This window comes from Tamandua tetradactyla, chromosome 8 (genome assembly GCF_023851605.1).
Source record: "Tamandua tetradactyla isolate mTamTet1 chromosome 8, mTamTet1.pri, whole genome shotgun sequence".
NCBI classification, from domain to species: Eukaryota; Metazoa; Chordata; class Mammalia; order Pilosa; family Myrmecophagidae; genus Tamandua; species Tamandua tetradactyla.
In genome coordinates this window covers 110288332-110305089 of record NC_135334.1, presented here as the reverse complement: position 1 = coordinate 110305089, position 16758 = coordinate 110288332, and the positions used below count along the sequence as shown (strand labels likewise).

Below are 16758 nucleotides of genomic sequence, written 5' to 3'. Positions count from 1 at the left end.
CTGGGTGGGGAAGGTGAGGGGGAGCTGGCCCCATTGCACACTGCGCAGAGGTTGGGAACAGAAGCACACACGGGCTTCAGAGCCAGATACTCTTGGCTTCAAACGGCTGCTTACTAGTCGGGCATTCTTAGGAAAGTCACTTTTCCTCTCAGGGCCTCAGTTTTTTCATCTGGTGAATGGGAATTAAAAATAACTATCTCAGAGCGTTGTGGTAAGGATGAAACTAGGTATGTATGCAAAGTACTTAGTTTAGTTCTTGGTACATAGAAAATACCCACCAAAGAGGGGGGTGAGCCAGCTAGGCCAAGGGCAATGAACACCACAGAAAGGTTCTCAGCTCCAGCAAGGCAGGGCAGAGCTCCCAGCACTCGGAAATCCTTCTGGGACCTGATGTGCTTTAGGAACTGCCTACCAGACTCAGAGTCCCCGAATACTGGGAACGAATAGTCAGTAAACTCAGGAAGGGCAGGCACCGTCCTTGTTTTGTACACCACTGGATTCTAAGGACCTCAATGTATTAGTTTCCTATAGCTGCTGTAACAAGTTACCACATGCTTAGTGGTTTAAAATAATACATATTCTCGTACAGATCTGGAGGTCAGAAGTCTGAAATGGGTGGGTGTCACTGGGCTAAATTCAAGGTATCAGCAGGGCTGCATTCCTTCTGGAGGCTCCAGGATAACAATCCACTCTCTTACTTTCCCCATTTTTTAGAGGCTGCCTGCATTTCCTGGCTCATGGGCCCTTTCTTCCAACTGCAAAGCCAGCAGTAGAGCATCTTGAAATATCTCTCGGACTCTCCTGCTTCCCTCGCTCACTTACAAGTGTGCTTGTGATTACATTGGACCTGCCTGGCTAATTCAGGATCATTTCCTCAAATCATGGTCATCTGATTAGTAATCTTAATTCCCCCTTGTTATGAAATATAACGTATGCATAGGTTCTAGGGATTAGAATGTGGCCTTTTTTGTGTGGAGATTTTATTCTGTCTACCACACCTAGAAATTGAAGGAAAGAAGATAAAACGCCAGATAATAACACTGACTGAATACCGATGGCCGTCAGAACTGCCTGGGTTCAGTCTGGCTCTGCTGTTTACTGGCTGTGTGACCTTCAGTGAGTTTCTTAACTCCTCTGTGCTCTGGTTAGCTCATTAAAAAGTAGGAATAGGGCAGGCCACGGTGGCTCAGCAGGCAGAGTTCTTGCCTGTCATGCAGGAAACCTGGGTTCAATTTCCGGTGCCTGCACAAGCAAAAGATAATAACAATAATAATAAGGGAATGAAAAAATAGGACCTATGTCCTAGAGTCACAGGGAGGATTAAATGATTTTAGTATTTGTAAAATGCTTCGAACCATGCCTTGCACATTCAAAGTGCTATTGAATTGTTAACTAAAATTTTTATCCCCCTCTTATCCTTCTCTATCTTAAAATAACAAGCAGGGAATGTGGGATAGTCCGTTGTGTACTTGTCAGGAGATAGTCGTGACAAGTGATGAGCTCTGATGGAACCACTCATTTGCGGGGTGGAATTTTCACTTCCAGAATCTCCCAAGTTGGGGGAAAGGCAGTTCTTACTGACAGCTGTTGGGTGAAATGTATTTCCGAGCAGAATTTCCCCATGATCCTCTAATATAGACGGACTAAGCAAGGGGCACTGAGTGTCACCTGAGCTGGGCTGGCTCCAGATGCTGGCGAGTGGGGGGGGGGGGCAGGAAAGCCACAAGCTCCAGACCCAGGCTAGGGTGGGGGTAGAGGGGGAGGTGACGGGGAGGGGAAGTCATACCCAGATTCCTTGGGGAAAGGTCCCCTTTGGCCACTGGAATCTTTTCCTGAGCTGATCTGGAAAGGTTATTTTGGTTCCCAGGTGTCCTCTGTACCCAACCTTCCTTAGACTCGGGGTCAGTGGTTGATCAGTGAGCAAACGTCTCCGTTATCACCCAGGGCTCAAACTGGGTTTGTTTGAAGCGTTTTCTCTTTGGAGGTGCGGTAATTGCTCTCCGATCAGACAGGAAGTCCTATTGCTCGAAAGGAGCCAGTGTTATCAAGAGAAAACACATCAGCGCCTGTCCTTGCCGACAGGGAATTGTGAGTAATCAACGAGGCTCTCCTCCAGCTGGCCATGGGGCCCTTTGTTCAGACACTGGACAGGTCAGGGAAAGTTTGAGCAGGCAGTGCTTTTAAGAGGGGGGCAATTTCAATTCCTTCTGTTCATATTTTTCTCTCCAGGGGCAGGCTTTTCCCAGGGAAGGAGGCTAATCTGGGTAAACTGTTCTGAAGCCATCAGACGAATCTGATGACATCACCGCCCTCCTGGAAACCCATCGAGGGCATTCCTGCAGGCCTCAGGATCAAGTCCAGTTCTTTACCATATTTACGAGGCCCTTTGTCATTGGCCCTGCTGGCCCACCTTACCGTCCTGCTTTACCTATCATCACTCCCACCCAGCACTCTCCTTGCCAGTTTTCTCAGTGCCTGGAAGGTACTGTGCCCCTGCTGGCTTCAGAACGTGCTCTCATCTCTGCCTGGAACATTTCCTCCTTTCTCCACTTCCCCAGACCATGGGCTTGGATTTCTTATTTCCAATGCTACACACCAATGGGAGAATCTTGTGGTTGAATTTTGTCATCAACATCCTCACCATCATCACGTCCTTAGAGAGAGCACAGCCTCGCGGAAGGAGTGTGGAGTCATGTGAGACAGATCTGGATTTGAGTTCAAATTCTGCCACTCACTAAAATTCTTTGACTTTGGGTAATTCCTCTCACCTCATTGGGCTTTAATGTGTCCAGTTTTCCCATCTGTAAAATGGGTCTAATAAATACAAATTCATAGAATTTGTTTAGAAGATTAGATAAAATAATAAATATAAAGAAAGCGGCCAGAGGAAAAGCTCAGGAAATAGTGGCTCCCATTCCACAGTCCCTCTTCTCCACTCAATAAATTCATTCATTCATTCACCTGTTCATTCATTCATTGTCCTTTTATTTACTCCCTCTTTCATTCACCTACCAGGCCCCGAGTGCTTTATGTATTACAGTGTGTTGGGTCTAAGGTGTTGCCTATGAGCTCAGCAGACCAGCTAGGCAGACATAAGAGAAAAGACCTGTAAAGGTCAAGAAATGAATGATACAGACCTGATTGTGGCAAGCTTTCCTGAGCTAGCCCCACAACCCCAGCAGCCAACCCCAGTGTTGCTTTCTGCGTGCTCTTGTTCTAGACTGCGGGCTTCTTAAGGACAGGAGAACTTTCTTAAGGACAGGAGAACTTTCAGTGTCCCTCACCAGAAGAAGATATTGAAGGTAATAATGATTCTACCAATAGTACTTAATAATTGCTATTGCTAATAAGCATCATTTATTGAGCATATACCATGTGCCACGCTCTCTGCCAAAGACTTTATGTGCCTTATCTTATTCAATCCTCACCCTGACCCTATGAGGTAGGTGTTATTATCATCCCCATTTTATAGATGAGAAAGTTAAGGCTCACCGAGTTCGTCATTTGCCCGGGATCACACAGCTAGGATGTGGTGGAACAGAGACTCAAATGCCAATTTTTCTGAGCTCAGACTGATCTAGAACTCAAAGGCTATACTGCTTCCCGTGTGTGGCCATTGCATGGGGGCTCCAGGTGGCATAGGTGGCATAGCTGCTGCAGGGTTTGGGGGTGGGGAGGGCTCCAGGAAAGGCAGGACAGAGGTGACCAGGGTAGAGCCTCTTTTGTTTGGCTTCACTTCAAACAAAGATCACAGCAAGGGAACTGAAGCCCCTCACTTCCTTTCTCTGAAGACCAAAGCAAGGCCAAAAATAGGAGAGAGGGGAAACATTTGATCTCGAAATCTCAAACGTATGTAAACATCCTTCCAACTTTACCATCAGGCTGCTACACTGAAGCTAGCCAAGGGGTCAATCTGCTGGCCAGTGCCCAGCCAGACCTTCTCAGGTTGACGTGGGTCCAGGTTCTGTTAGCATATCTCCAAGGTTTTTCGGACTTTGAACATCAGAGAGTCCAAGGAACTTAGAGATTATGGTAGCCGAAAGAATACACCTCATGGATCTCCTGCTAACTACAGGAGGCCTCAGCTGCTGCATTCCAAAATCTATTGCTGCATTTGCTCTGAGGCCATACTTGTTCCTACAGCCAATGACTAGAGAGCAGGGATACTAAAGCAGACCTGTTCTTGGAAGATTTGGGGCCCTGAGAGCCAACTTTGACTCGAGAACTCCCTGACAGCCTTGCGGAACCTTCCCCATGAGCTGTACAGTGGTCTAGGATGCTTCCACTCAACCCTTCTTCCCTCTTGCCTTCACTTGGGGTTGGACTAGCATCTCAGTGATGGTGCCCCCAGCCTGCCCCTGCTCCCTCCCTGCTTTCTCTCCCAGGTGTTGCTCCTCATAATATCCTGCTTTTTGGAGCCTCTGGACCAACTCGGATGTCATCTGGGAATGACCTCATTTTATTGGTTGAGAAAAACTGAAGCTCAGAGAGGCAAAGGGTTTTTTTCCAAGGTCACATAGTAAATTAGTGTAGAGCAGGTGTCTAATCAAGTACCACAAACTGGAAGGCTCCAACAATTGAAATGTATTTTCTCACAGTTCTGGAGGCAGAAGTCCAAAATCAAGGTGTCACCAGGACCACGCTCCCTCTGCAATCTGTAGGGGAGAGTCCTTCCTTGCCTCTCCCTAACTTCTGGTCGTTTGCTGGCAATCCTTGACTTAGAGTTGTAGCCCTTCAGTTTCTGCCTCTATCATCACATGGCCATCTACTCTCTTGTCTGTGTCTTCTCTTATAAGGACATCAGTCATATCGGATTAAGGCTCTGCCCAACTCCGGTATGACTTTGCTTTAATTTAATTAATCTCATCTGCAATGACTTTATTTCCAAATAAGTTCCCATTCACAAGTAGTAGGGCTTAGAACTTCAACATATCTTTTTAGGGAACACGATTCAACCCACAACAGCAGGGAATGGGTCTCTCAGCTCGCTATTTTTCTTTTCTTTAAATCATGTGAGTTTGGTATAGAAAGGAAGAAAAGTGATGAGACTCACTCATCGTTTCCCTCTAGACTGAGAGCCCCAGAAGGTAACGGCGGTGTCTATCTTATTCTCCTATTTGTCCCGGACACTCCAGTCTCCAGGCTTTGGATCCTTAACCACACTACCCGCCTGACATAAGAATAATCATTCAAACGAGAGGGGTTATTATTGCGATGCAAACGGGGCAAAAACCAAGTGGAGCAGGCGATTACCAGCGAATGGGTGTGTGGAGAGAGGATCAAGAGACATCCCAGAAGGAGTGAGAATCTTCCAAATCAGGGAAATGGGAACATCAGCATTTGCCCCAGACTCCCTCCTCGCTGGGGTCCATGCAGACCCCACATTCTTCTGTACCTGGCTGGGAGCTACAGACGCCACATGGCTTTCATCATGCTAATTGCCACTGTCTCCCCAGTGACGTTGAGCTCAGTTCCTGATAAAGGGCTTCCTTAATCGTTTCCCATTTCCTTGCTGACACCGGAAAATAGGCCCGATTTGGTGGGGCGTTACTGCAATGAGCAGGGCAGAGCTGTCACTCCCAGCTTCACGGCCTAAACCATTAGCGGGCCTAGAATCAATAGTGTTCAGGCAACCCTCATTTCCCTGAAAGCACTCATTTGGCATATTTGCTGATTGTCGGGCAGTTAGTTCCTTTCTCTGACATCCCACAGCCCATGGCCGCCTGGTGCTAGAGTCTCTCCTCCTCCTACAAAGTGCCGAGGGTAGTTTGCAAGTTACAGACAGCATCAGCATTCTCGTTTCAGAACAAGAGAAGGATGAGAAGTCTGTGCATTTGTCAGCAGTAGGTTGTAATTAATAACAGTCTTGGTTGCCATTCTTTGGTTGCCTGCAACCAAAAATGGCTGTGATGAGCTTAAGCGAAGAAGGACATAATGGAAAGTTTCTTTAAGACTCACAGGTGAGGCTTGATCAATACCAGTCAAGCATCTTTAAGACTCAAGTTCAATGGTGAGAACATAAGTTTGGCCTGGTTTGGGTCGTTTGCCTACTATTTGGCCAAAGTTGGAGTGATGATACCAGATGAGGAGAGAACGGATGTGGGTCAGGCAAAAATAATGGCAGTTCTCGAGGTGGATAAACATCTGGGGAGGTAAGCGAGCCCAAAGAAGGAGCTAATGACCAGGGTATGGAAATTCAGACCTCCTTTGGCCTTCAGATCTCTCTACCAGCTCTGTATAATGTGCCTGGCACTGGATTCATGTTCAGTAATCGATAGCTAGAGAAGCTTGAGTTATTGCAATTGTAGCATCATTCTAAACACTAAGCAAAATTAAAGCTCCTGGGAGAAGGCTGGAAATGGCATAATTATTGTCTTGGAATTCATGAAGAATCCTGCTAAGTATTGTGACCAGCTCTTTTTTAAGATTGCTGCTAAATATAGTAGATACCAGGAACAGTGTGAGATTTTTGAAGATTCGGGTAAGACGTAAAAGAAGAACTTGCAGTCCCTGGAAAGGATTATTGAATAGCACCGTGAACTCTTCCTCTCAATAGGTATCTTTAAACAGAATGGAATTTCATGTTTATGGGATAGCTTAACCCTATACCAGCACTGCCGCACAGAATTTGTACTGTAATTGCTCATTTCTTTTGCCTGTATCACCTTCTTGACCTCCAGCTTCTTGGAGAAGGAGGGCAGAGGCTGGGAGCTGCTCACTGCTGTATCCTTGGGACCCAACACAGGCATGGCCCACAGTCTGTGCAAAATATTTGACTGATTGACTGGATGAATGACCTTTCAATGTCACTGGTTTGGCTAATGCCAAAGGATTACAGTTGCTGTACCACATTTACAAGTAGAGCCAGAATAGTGTCCTAATGCCATCTTTTGGGGCTGTTGAGCTGACCTCATAAGTTTTTCTTATCTAAAGTCTTGTAATCCTTAGTGAAGTGAAAGGGAGAGAAAGAATGGAGGGGCTAGCCGGGAAATTCAAGGATAGGGCCAGGAGGAGAGGAAATGCAGACAGGGGGCAGGATGTGGACAGGAAATTCCTTTGGGGACCTAGGAACTCCATTTAGTTCTGGCCTAGAAACTGCTGACCACAGGTCCTGTCCTGACTCAAATGCCCATAGGCTGGAGGGAAGGAGGCTGACACTATGCTGTAAGTCCTCTCCAAAGAGAAAGCGTTACGTAGCACCACAGGTGTCACCATTACAGACCCTGAATGTGGAATTAATTTGATATTCTCACGTGTTTGTAAGCTTCTAGTGTTCTTCAACTAAGTCAGTAGACTGCCAGACCCTCCCCAGAGCTCTTGTTGGACTGCTAAGGTGGAGGTACTGTCCTCTTTTCATTTCCCTGTTTATTCCTAATACAGAATCACAGCATTTTGGAGCTTGACAGTACTTTCAGTTTTCTAAATCCATCCCCAACAAGATATCACTAACCTTTTTAGAATGCTTCCCCAATAGACATCAAGTTATCAGGAGTTGCTTAATAATCAATGGCATTGCGTTTACTTAAAGAGTGATTCAATAAATTGTGTTCCAAGCAGGAGCCATTTTCACTTTTACCTCCTATTGTCTCAAAGGATGTCTTTGCCAAGGAATGCTGAAAACAAATTAAATTCTAACTATTAAATTTAGACCATAGAGTGCTCTGGTGGGAAGTATTTTGATCATACCATTTACCTACCTAGGGCAGGTAGTTTATCCTTGAAATGCCTATTTTTGTCAAAAGTCATAGTTATGGAAGAGTCGAGGGAAGAATGAGAAAAGTCAAATGGGTCTAGGTCTGGTAAATGCTTATATGATTATATCTTATGTATAATAATTATATTTTATATCTCTTGAGGTCCATCATAGAAGAGAAAACCAGTAGAAAGACAAGGAGACAATGAGTTACCCAGTCTTACAAACCTAAGGTTAGTAGCCTCACAATGAAGACAGTGCAGTAGTCTTTCACCAAATGTTTTAGTCTGTTTATGTTCTTTGGCACTGTCAAAAAGTTAAATCCAGCTCCAGTGTGAATTTTTCCTAATTCTTCCCCCCTTGTACTATCTGCTAAAATGAGCAAATGCCACCGCTGTAGTTTTCCGAAGAAACAGAACTGGAAACAATTTATTACCTGTCATGTGGGTTGTGTTTCAAATCGAAGCTGCAGCTTTCAATAGCAATGGAAAAACATCGTGTAAAACGGAGAAGTTGTGCAATATTGCAATGTTGTTCTTGTTTGTTAATTGCTAGTGCATTATTATGTTGAGAAACTAAATATCTGTGATAGAGTGATAATAGTTCTAATCTTATTTTTGACCCTCATAGCCCAAAATAAAGGAAGTAATGTTTTCGTGTTAAACAAAACAAAACAAAACAATATGGCATGTCGCAGGCAATTCCTGATGACAGGTCACGAGCAGGTTGAGGGACTACATGCTCAGGAGATGAGAAGAGTAGGAGCCCATCGAGGCCAGAAGCGGTCAGAGATGACTTTGTGGGTAAGAAGGGGGATTCATATTGGCCTTATATGATGAGGAGATTTGGATACATGGAGGAAAAGGACAGGAGGCAGGAGACAGAGCCTAAATGAGGGGCAAATGTGAAAAAGTACAGTGTGTGCTGCTGAGGCAACACATTGCTGGGAAACTCGGGAAAGTGAGGAGTCAGAGAAAAGGTGAGACAGGGAGGCTGGGGTCAAGCCAAGGAAAGCCTTTAATATCTAGATTAATTACTATTTTTGATTCATATTTATGTTTCCTAAGTATTAGCTACATATGCACTAATGAATGAATGAATGTGAAAGAGAATGAGCAGGAAAGGAGATGGCTCTTCTGTTGTTGGAATAATTCCTTCAATTCAGTTATGACAACAGGACAGGTGAGTTGCACCTGCCACAGCCACAGGGCAGGGAAGCTCCCCGCCGAGCCACCACCTTAAGTCTGGCAGAAGAGGTGGGCAGGCCCTCACTGCTGTGCTGGAGCTCCTGGGGCGAGGTCTACAGCTAAGTGAAGTTCTCCAGTGATCTCCCTTGTGTCAGCCAATGAAGGGGTTTAACCAAGTGGGCTAAGCCACCCATTAAGTAGAATAGACTAATTCCCCAAGGTGAAATTTTAGGGATGCGGAGAAGGCCTGCTGCCTCCAAACCACACACCCCATCCCTTGACCCAGTTGAATAACGCCTGAAATTTCATGATTAAAGCTTCAGCTCACAGCTCCAAGCTGGGGTTGCTACCATCGAAAGCTGTTCTATCAATCACACCCTGCTGCAAATTAAGGATCTAGAAGCCGGTTTTGATAGGGAGGTTAGGAGAGAGAAAGAAAGAAGTAACCTGAGAAATTAAGGTGGAAGATTTTCAGGGATATTGAAAGTTGTAAAGAGAGAGAGCAGAGAGAAGGGGCAGGAATCATGACAAACTTTGTCAAGGGCAACTGTGCTGAATTCTAGCAACTAAACCTAACCCTAGCCCGATTGTCCACTTATAAACGAAAATGTGTCATAAACTCTGTCTGCTTACAGCTTCATCCAGATGATTTAAATGGCTGCATTGGGCAGCGAAATCCAGAACCACTGGCCTCTCTAACACATACGGGAGCTTGGCTAATCTTAATATTAGCAGGTTGCTGTGTCTCTTCAGCAGCTGCCTGCCCCAGAGGTGAGTGACGCTGTTCTTGAGATCTTGAGAAGGCTTGTTCAGGAGGATGGAAGTGTTCATTCTTATTATAAAATCCCCTGGGAACCCCAGGCCGTTTAAAGGATCAGTGTGTGGGCCATTTTTCTTCTGACGAACTTGCCTTACAGTCTCATGCTGCATATTTCCTGGTAATAATAGTTTGGAGAAAAATATTGCTAAATGGCTGCATAAACAATTTTAATTGGCCTGGGCTCCCAAAATGTGCTATTTTTGTTCTGCTGCCAAGCTTGCTTTTTTTTTTTTACTACCTAATTATGCCCAGCATTTAACTTTCAGCAAAAAAACAGGAAATAGGGCATTCATTACTCGAGTGACAACTTTTCAACAAGCCCACATTTCAACATCCATTGTGTAATTTCCTCTCCCTAGCTTACAGTTAGTTGTTCCATCAGGCCTTTGGAAACAAACTGCTCCTTCAGTGGGGGCTGGCAGAGGCTTTGTTCAGTTGTGAATGTCGCCTGTCTCCAACTCAGGCAGAGGGAGAGGCTCCCACGAGCCACCAGCCCCCACTGGGTGGGTCTCCCACCTTGTTTGGGTTCCTGGCAGGAATTCCCCGACTGGAGTTTTTGCTAGTCTGAGTTGGCTGCCAGATGAGGCTCTCCCATCAGGAGCCGGGCTCTGCCTGTTGTTTACGCAGGGCTCCAAGGCTCCTGGGGACGCGGGCCGACTCTCAGAGGGACGCCCTCTTGTCCCCTGAAGAATCACACAAGACAGTCAAAGCCAGTTTGTCAGGCGGTAACTCCTAGAAAGCGCTGGAAAGCCACGCCTCGCTTTAGGAACTATTTAAAATGTATTTTGTATAAAAAAAAATTGTTATTGTGGCATATATCACACATGCAGAAGAAGTACACAAGTTATTAAGTGTACAGCCCCCTGGAATATCATAAAGCAAACACCGTGTGCTTACCATCCAGGTTAAAAACGGATAATTACCAGCTCCCCAGAATCTGCCAGCGTGTTCTTCTTAATCACTGCTTCCTGTGTGGTGAGCACCATTCTGACTTTTAATACTAGAGTTTAGTTTTAGGTGTTTAAATTTAATGTAAATGGAATTATATGATATGTGCCTGTGCAGGAGTGTGTATTTTATAACCGGCTTCTTTTGTTCTACTGTCCTTTTTTGTTTTGTTGCCTGTAGCTGTGCCTCATTCGTTTTCATTTCTATGGAGTACTCAATGTCTGACTATAGCACAGTTCATTCTACTATAAAAGGACATTTGGGTTGTTTCCAGTTTGTGGGGACGTTGTGGTCTTCCTCTCCAAAGTGAGGTCCTGCTGGGCTGTAGGAAGCCCCAGTGGACACTCACCAAGCCTCTCACACACTCTACTTGTGTTATCCTAAATCTCCAGCCTCATTTCCTTACAAGGTTGCAACCACCACCTTTAAGAAGTCACATCATGGATCTAACATCCTGGTTCTGGGCATAGTTGGTGATGAGGCCACCAAAGCTGTCTTGCTACATTGTCCACAGGTTATATCATAATGACAAAGCATCATTCACTTTCAAAATTGCACCCCAGCCGTGTGACAGGGCACGCCCAGGCAGTCATTTCCTAGGTCAAAAAGACCAGGAGGGAGGGACTACAGCGGGCCAGGCCAGGCCCTTCCTTAACTTCTGACCCTCACTTTACTCTTTGGTGTCTGGGGGACAATAATCCCAGTCTGGCCCTGTCCTCTAAAGGTTCAAATGGGACAGAGCCTGGGGTGACCCTAGCCTGGGGTGACCCTAGCCTCTGTCTGCCCAGCATCCTGCCCCTGCCCCTTCTAGTCACGGAAGATGTCCCTTTGCTTGCATGGGTAGGCATATGTCTTGGGCATGGCAACTCACTCTTATCACCTCCCACCTCTGACTGCAGTGATTGGTCCTGAGATGGGCATGTGAATCAAGTGGCAGGGTCAGGCAATGGAAGAAATTCCTTGGGATTCCTCTTCTAGACCCAAAAGGCGTTATAGGACAGTGTAGCTCTGAGCTAATCCTGCCTGTGTTTGAGCCCCAGCTTTCTTTTTTACTATCTGTGGGACTTGGGACAATTCTGTTTACCTCTCTGTGCCTCAGTCGCCTCATGTCTGTAAACAACATAAAGGACTCTGATGAGTTCAAGAATTAACAGAATTTTTAAAGTACATTAGGAAGCTCACAGAATTCTCTGGGATGGCTAAAGGGTCAGGCTTGGAGGCTTTGCATCTAAAAACAACCCCCAGGTGACACCCAGTATGGATTCAGAGGAGTAAGCCAGTGCCCCAGCCCTGGGCACAGGCAGGTGCAGAGTGCATGGCTGAGGCTGGTCATGGGTACAGCCACCAGAACCTTTATTGCTGCTGACCCTGGAAGCTGAACATCTTGGCCATCCTCCTCAGAACACATTGCAGCCAAAGTCAACTTCTTCATGTCACATAGTTCCGAAGTGACCTCTTTTGTGGATGCCCGGTGTAGCTGGCTCCTCCGTCACGTGCCTGCACTAGAGCTGCAAGGGAATCAAGAAAACATGTGCCAGGATATAACTTGGGGAGGCACAAACTCACAAAATGGAGGAAAGCCATTTGTAGGAAGGGTGTTTTCGGTGGCCAGAAAAAGCCATCCACTGCATCTCATCTGTAAAAAAGGGATAATAAGATATATTGTGAGGACTAAATGAGTTAACACCTGGAAAGCATTAGCCTTTGCCTAGCATATAGTAAGCACTCAATGGAAATTCAGCAATACATTGGCTACAAATTCGCATTACTCATCTGGGATGAGTGATCAGGGGCCTTGTCCTCATTCTATAGGGGAAGCTGGTCTGCAGGGGAAGGGAATGAAAGGAGAGCACCGAGAAGCAAGATGGCAGGAGTCCTTAGAAGCGTCAACCTCCTGTTCTCATCATCCTCAGCTACCCTCCTGCCCCCTTTATTATGAAAATCAGTAGTCCTCCCACACTTCTTTTGTTTAGCTTAAATGAATGTCACAGCATTCTAGAATAGAACTTTGCAAGCCTCGGTTTTTTATTGGGATACCAATATGATTTAAGTCCAGTACCAAAGTGTATGGGAGAGAAATCCAAGTATAGCAATTTCAAGAGAAAATGGTCAAGAACCTCTTAAACCCCCTGATCCAATTTGAGGTATAAAAAGGAGCCAGAGATGCATGCTGGAGACCCAGGTTCAATTCCCATTGTCTGTCCATGCAAAAAAAAGTAATGGGAAAAAGGAGTCAGAAATGGATGATAGGGGGTTGGGAAGAAGACATCTTTAGAGAAATCTGTGTTGTGATCTCTAGCCCTCCCACTTGAAGGATGGGTGGAAACCTGCCTAGTTACCTGAAGTCTCAAGAACGGGGCTTCCTCAAACTTTTTGAGGAAGAAATTGATGGAGAATTTTATTTGGAGAAGCTGTTGCATTAGGATAGTCTTGAACTTCCCTAATTTGTCAGGGTAAACGGATGTGTGTGTATTTCCTATGGTTCAGATGTAAGAAAAGAGCACTTGTATAGAATTGTCATGTGTTTTTCCCAGTAAGCCTGTCTGTTGGAGTGAAGCAACATCAGCAGAAAGAGGCTGAAGGTGTGCAGATGATGATGAACTGGGAAATGAGTTACAGGAAATCACCTGGAAAAGAGACAAATCTGTCTAGATCAAGAACATGGCAGAAGAGAGGTCCCCAGCAGGGAACCTCCAAAAAGCCCAAGAAAGAGCCATGGATAGAGCCAACATCAAAGAAAAAGTCAGCTGTAATCATCTTCCAGACCACTGGAGATGCCCACATCAACCATGACCCTGATATATCTGCGCTCGTCTGTTTTAACCATGAGTCCAGTCCCTCCAGGGATGCCTACTTTAACCATGAATCTAGACCATGAATCTGCCCTAGGAGACCCCAAGACCACTCAACCAAGAAGGCAAATCTTATTGCCTCATCTCTTCTCCCTCTCAAGTGTGACGCTGGTGGAAAGCAAAAGGGCTAATATTGAGATTAAAAAGCAGGTGAACCATGCCCCCCTTCCCTTCCAAAGCTGGGGCAGCAGGGAGAAAGATTCTTAAATCTAAGTCAAGTTTGGTATATTTGGTAGGACTGCTTTTCTCATTACTCCATTGGGAGAGTGTTGCATCTTAAAGTGACCATTGAGTTGCATATGAGCTAAGATGTGAGCAGAAAAGCTATGTGCTTGCTGGAGTTCTTATCTAGCGGCAGAAAAATAACACTCCCTACTGAATAAAATTTACAGGTACCAAAAGAAATAACATTGCATTTTGATTACAACCCACATGTCACAGTGTTCATGTATGGGTCGTACTTGGTTGAGTCAGATTTCTGTCCCTTGCAACCCAAAGAGTCTAGGTTCCAGGGATGGGAGAGCTCAAAAGGCTCCTCCATCCCCTGATGCCCAAGATCCTTCTGTGACTGATGTTGTGGATGAGAAAGCAAGCTGTGATCTCTGAAGCATACTCAAAGGACAGTATGACTGTTCTCCATGTCAGTCTCCTCATCTTCTAGAGAAGACCTCCTCCCAGAGCTGGCCCAGGCATAGACAGAAGGAGGCAATGTTTCTCAGTAACAAGCCTCCTTTGTCAACATCTGTCTCCACCCCAATGATCCTAGCTACTCATATTTTCATACTGCTGCTGGCACTCCAGGATCCTCTACTGTACACACCAACTTTTCTTATTCCTTTATAAACTTCTGTTACAGTTATATAAGGCTCTGTAACAAACTACCCTAAACAAATTACCCTAAAACAATAACCATTTTTTTTTTCTGCTTATGTATTCTGCAGGTCAGGAATTTGGAGCGGGTACAGTGGGAATGGCTTGTCTTCGCACCACAATATCTAGGGCTTCTACTGGCGAGACTCGAATGGCAGGGGCTGGAGTCATCTGGAAGCTTCTTCATTCATCTGTGCCTGGTGCCTGGACTGGGTTGTGCTCAGCCGGGACTGTTGAGAGGAGCACCAACATATGACCTATCCACAGCCTGGTGCCTTCAGTGCACTCAGGCAGTTTACGTGATGGTTCAATGCTCCAAGATGGAGTGTTCCAGAAGTACAAGGTGAAAGCTGCATGGTCTTTTATGACTTGGCCTTGGAACTCATATATTCCTTAAATCTCTCTTACTCTATCAGTTAGTCATGAGGTTGCACAGGCTGAAGGTGAGGGAACATGGGCCTCACTTCTGGATGAGAGAAGTGTCAAAGAATTCACATTCATGCTTTAAGATATTCATGCTTTAAATGTATATATTCATTGCCCCAGTTGCTCAGATCCTTTATTTTTGTAAGAATCTTTTAATTGCAAATAACAAGAAATAACACAAAATAGCTCAGGGGAAAAAAATAGACGTGGATAATTTATTATAAGGATACAGTGTTATCTCACAAAACACCCCAAAAATGCCACTACAGCCCTATTGTGTACTCAGGGTAATGAGGCACACTCATCCCTGCTAATGTATTACTGTACCTGGGTAATAATGCATTAGCCCCAAGGCCCTTTGGGAATGCTGCTAATGGCAGGCTTGTCACAGCTCAGCAGAGAGGAGGCCACAAGTAGGGGGCTGGTTGTGCCTCCCCCAGGTGGGAGCTACAAAAAATGAGGGTTTAGAGAGGACTGCTTGGAGCAGTGCTCTGCAGACTCTACACATATGTATATTTATTTCAAAGGGTGGTCTTCTTAGATATTTCTTTCCCCTCTCTAACCATCAGACTGATTCTGGGTCTCCCCAGCCTAGCACGATCCAGTCATGCATTAATTCAACAAATATTTATTGAGCCCGTTGGGTATGCCTGGCACCGTGGCAGCGAACAAGACATTCCAGAGCCAGATGATATCTTAGACCCAGGAACCCTGGTTTCTGCCAGTTACTCTCTGAGTGACTTTAGACATAAACTCTGGGCCTCAGTTTCCCCATCAGTCAAGTCCGGGCCTGGGCCTGGAATGATCTCTGAGATCCCTCCAGAAACCCCAGAAGATGAATCTGGCACACCAGGCACTGCTAAAATTTCAATTCTCAACCTCAAGTTTATTTTCTGTCTTTTGCCTTTACTGCTGGCTGGTTTACTCTTGCTGTAATTTATTTAACTGAGCCATGCTGAGCAGTTTGGAACTGAGTTTGCATGAATCATTGTCCATAAAATCAAGTTAAATGGATTTCATTCCACACGGCGCACCTGGGTATATACTCGGGGAGGAGAAGCTGGGTTTTCTTGGCTCTTCCAGATTGTGGTTAGAATTGCTTCTTTACAGATACAGCATTCACCCTGTATTTATAGTCCATTGTTAAAACAGCCTCCTTCAGAGACCTGAAAGTAAAGTGTTGGATGCAATTTTTCCTTCAGATCATTTTATGTAGCTGTCCTGTTTCTCTTTCTAGCTGGGAAAGCTGACATTGATTTCTTCTATTTTATTAGAGTTGGCAAATATCAGATTCAACTTCATTCAGTCATTCAACAAATATTTATTGAGTGTTATGTGAAGGCACACTGAGATGGGTTTAGGAGTGGGGGTTCGGGAAAGCATCAGGCTTGTCAAAGACCCCACAAACTATGTAGAAGGTTGAGTAACAATGCAAGGATTAAGCAATGCAAGGGCATGTTGCTAGGCAGAAAATGGGAAATTTGGTCCAGGGAAGATTATGGACAGTTTGGGGAGGAGGTTGCGCTTGTGAGGGGGTTTTCTCTTTGGAAGAGTGCCCACATTTCCCCCCTTCCCATCCCTTGAACATCACCCAATCATTTCGGTTCACCATTTTGTAAATGGATGCTGATCAGGAAAAAAGTAAAAAAAAAAAGGTTTTTAGTGGAGATGAGCATTTATAGGAAGAAATGCCCAAAGGGTCCGCTATGGTGCTCATGAAAAAATATATTTTTTGAGCCAGTGTGAAGGATTATAAAGGGATTTATTTCATTTTGTAACACAGCCAAAAGCACAGGCAGAGTGTGACTAAAATGGCGGTGCCCGGGACTGGCTGTTTGGATCTTTTGTTCTTATTTTCCATCTTGAGAGAAAATGTGCGATTCTCACTCTGCCACAGAATACACAGGTCACAACTTTCCAGGTTGATTTCCATCGTTTGGGGAAATGCAATTCAATTTTTCC

The 16758-nt window shown here is 45.2% G+C and overlaps 1 long non-coding RNA gene across 1 annotated transcript; it reads left to right on the top strand.

Annotated features, from left to right (window-relative positions):
- The first annotated feature begins 719 nt into the window (after positions 1–719).
- Positions 720–16050, top strand: LOC143643734 (uncharacterized). Its single transcript, XR_013156359.1, has 5 exons — positions 720–824; positions 3221–3302; positions 7857–7926; positions 9516–9651; positions 14442–16050. It is a non-coding gene; the product is annotated as an uncharacterized LOC143643734 (long non-coding RNA).
- Positions 16051–16758: the final 708 nt, after the last annotated feature.